We start from the raw sequence: 4219 nt of genomic DNA on the forward strand, positions 1-4219 counted from the left end.
CAACACAAGGGTCCCATTCTCTAGATTGTACAGGGGATTGTTGTGAAAGTAAATCCAGATATACGGGGGCCACAAAGGGATGGTGTAAAGCACATTTACTGAAGAAATGTGAACTTGTGTGTATTGTTATTTTGTGAGAAACAGTGACACCACTACTACTGTTTGTTCAGACAGAACGCAAAGTGAATTTAAGAAGTGGCACGATTGCCATTGAGGTCAAAGGCCCCAATGCTCAGGGTGGTACAAACTGATGCAAAGATGCATCTGCACCAGTTGAGAATGTTTCAACTTCAGCAAAAAATTGATGTGTATCCCAGAGCTTTATGAATCTGCTTCATTAACATACAGAGATGAGAGGAGGAAAAATTAGATACAGGAGGGAAATAACAGAAAGAGTTCAGTCAGAGGCTGAACTGAACACAAAGAACCATTCCCACAGACACAGTCTGTTGCTAGCTAGCTCACAGCTAATGTATGTACATGTGTACATGTACTGTACGTAACGTGTTGGTACATCGGCTGTTTGGGGCAAATTAATCCAGTTTAAGGTTTTGTATGTGAAGCTATGATGAGCTCATAAAATAAGAAACATCACCTGCAAGAGTAAAATTAATCTTAAGATTATAATTATGTAACACTAAGAAACGTTCATTCTTCACAACCTGTACTTAATTTATTTGGATAGTTTAGTGTGTTTCATTGCACATATTTCTATTCCTAGTTATTGTACATTAAGAACAAATTTGACAACATATTCCACTTCTAATATCAAATATCCCCCGATAATATCATCATTATTATTATTACCAGACATAAGTGAACCACAGCCTGCTGAACCTAGTCTGCTGCTACACATGGCAAAGTCTTCTCACTTCAACATATGGTACTTTGCAAAAGTAAAGTGATGATGCTTTAAAAAACAATGCTATAAATAGTTGTTGTTTTTTTTTTTAAATTTTCTACAGTATTAAGTGTTTTTCAACAGGAAAAACACTTCATACATTTTTGGTGTGACCATGCCTTTAAAACAGCAACAATTGTCCTCGGTACACCTGCACACAGTTTTTCAAAGTACTTGGTAGGAAGGTTGTTCAAAGCATCTTGGAGAACGTGCCACTGTTCTTCTGTGGATTGAGGCTGTCTCAGTTCTTCTGTCTCTTCATGTAATCCCAGACTGACTCCATGATGTTGAGATCAGTCATACCATCTGTTGCAGGACTTCTTGTTCTTCTCGTGGGTGAAGATAGTTTTTTCATTGTCACGCTGCAGAATAAATTAGGGACCGATCAAACGCCTCACTGATGGTATTGCATTATGGATAAGAATCTAAACATCCAACGTGCCTAAAATCTTTGCACAGTACTGTATATCTAACGCACCCTTTTAATCATGGCAGCTTATTTAAGGCTTCAGTGTTCTGCTAAACACACCTGCTGCCACACCGCTTTTCATTTAGCATGTTATAAGCCATAAGAGTCATAAGAGTCTACCTTCCACTGAGGAGAGAAATGATTATCATAACTCCCTGCTGTGCTGAGCTTAATATTTCCTTGTGGGGAGTGACGAGGTCAGAGTCTAGACGCCAAACATCAATGCTCTACATATTCTACATTCACATAATAATCCATCCACGTGAGTTGGCTAACTGCACAGTAATGTGATATTTTAATGACAACAGAATTTGACTTTTTTCCCTACAGAATCTGCACTAAAATGTCAGGTTTTAGTGTCAGTTAAGCACTAATAGGACCTCTGCTTTAAAAATGATATTATTTGTGTTGACAGCAGCAGTCTTACGGTTACAGCTTAAATTATATTCCTAGCTGACTTACTCTTTTTATGATACATATATGTATTGATGGAAATGCTTGGCTCTATTGAGATGGAGCATGTTGTTCATTATTAGACATTGAAGGCAGAGGCTTCTCTACAGTGTATCTATGTTATTTAGACTAGTCATTTTAAACTGCCAAGATGGATCATTTATTTCTCTTCTTAACTGTCACAAAAATGTCAATTAACACAAAACAAAATAAAGTCTCCTGGTTTTAATTTTGATTCAGAACTCATCATTTTTCTCATCATCATTCACCTACACATCACTGCAGAAAGAGAAATGGTAATTTTACTGCTCGTGGAAATGGTGAATTAAAATCTACCAGACCTGCTGAAATCATTTTCATGCCTGAATGAATGTTGAAGAGGTGAACAGAGATTCATCTCTCACTAAAGGCTTTATAAGTACATAATAGGAGCAAAATGGAGGCCTGTGCTTATGTATTGATTACTCAGAAATCACAATTTTAAAAGCTGTCAAACTGACAGAACTAAGTGATCCATGGGGCAACTTTCTGAAAATGATTCATTACTCTTTAAACATATTTTCTCCCCCAATCAATATTTCTGCAATTCATTGCAGTCACATATTATTCATTATTCAAACCGTGATGTTGGTGATCAGACACTTTTTGTCTCTGACAACAGGGATGTTTTTACAAATATTGATTTAAAAAACCTATTAACTGTGTGCACAGGAATTTAAGATTGATTTAGTGGTTCTCACTACTGGCTAAAATAGCTCCAACACTTCAATAAGGTTCGATATAAGTTCAATCAAATTCACTAAATGGGTGCGTGCTCTGAAATTCCAGAGATAACAGTAGCACATCAAATGAAATAAGAAAGAAAGCAGAGTTCATTGCTTACAAAAAGCCAGTTTTAATATATAGGCAGGGAGCTCCTTCCTGGTCAAAATATTTTGGGTGAGGAGTGAAAGTATTCAGGAAGATGCTTGCTTCTACAAAGAAGAAAAAACAAATCATCTTGAACTATTGAACCAAATTTATGTCACAATCTATGATCCAACACTTGACAATATGATATAATATAATAATATAACTAACATCTAGTTTTTGTTGGAGAGTGAAAAAAGACACCTGTTAAAAAAACAGACATCTACAAACAAAAAGCAATAAAAAGGCAAACGTCTTGGTACCAGCCAGTCCATAATAGTGTCTGGTATTGACACGGTACATCACCAGAGGGCTGAAGTTATCTCTGACTAGCTGACAATGATCTTGTTCTTTCCTGCTTCAAAAGACTCTTAATAAATCTCACAGAACAGAAAATCATTGCCCCTTTCCCTAGATGTCGGTAGTTTGGACCACCTCTGACCACACCCCAGTCCGTCCTGCTGTAGCATGTGTTTTGCATCTGTTGTCAACGGTAACATCTGCTTCGATATGAGTGATTCGAGTTTAGTCAGACATGCATCATGCACAAAAGTTTAAAACTATACACAGCAGTGTAAAAGTGATTTCCTGTTCCATGTGTTTGTTTTTTTTTTAGAAGAAAAGAGGAACTAAACCAAGGAAAACTGAGGCTCCCTCTCTACACGGGGAGAATGGGCACTCTCCAAGGTGCTGAATGTGTTCCCTTTAACCCAATAGTGCAACATTCTGCTGAGGGGATGAACAGAATACACACTGATATAAAAGCATAACAGAGGCCATTTTCATTCTGGACCATGTTCTTCCATCATAATTCTGTCCAAATTCTTAACAAGTGCTTCACGGTACAGTTATATATTTATCATACTTTTCAGGAGCAAAACATATCACTTTACTCCCCCTATTTAGAATTTATAAGCAGAATATAAACATTTAATGAATGGTTTATAACACGATACAATGTAGATATAAGCAGATATAAGGACATTTTAAGTGTTCATTGAGGACATATTTAACATTATTACAACTTTATTTTACTATATTGCAAATTCATGATGTTTATACACTGCGCTTCACTTAAGGGTGCCCACAGGAGGAGTTATAATTGTTGACAAATATACTAATAAACACTTATAACTGCTAATAACTACATTATAGTGTGTTATGAACTATTTGTCAACTTATATACTGATTATAAATGCCTTATAGGGGGACTTAAATTAAAGCGTTACTTCAAACATGATCTAATTAATCCCAAAAACCACCACAATATCTTCTTTAAAACACAGATTTCTCACTGACTAAGAAATGTAAGTAAAAGTATATGAATGAAAACTGTCTGTCTCATTTCTGTCCGAGTTTTGATATTACCTTAGTCATCACTGTACTTTTTGTCATTGTCTGCGCTTTGAATATATTTTAATATATCTGCTGCTCATGTGTACTATCTAAAGAAAAAACAATTCTGGAGAAAACACTAATAGGAAAGA

Source organism: Thunnus maccoyii, chromosome 1, assembly GCF_910596095.1.
Source record: "Thunnus maccoyii chromosome 1, fThuMac1.1, whole genome shotgun sequence".
NCBI lineage: Eukaryota > Metazoa > Chordata > Actinopteri > Scombriformes > Scombridae > Thunnus > Thunnus maccoyii.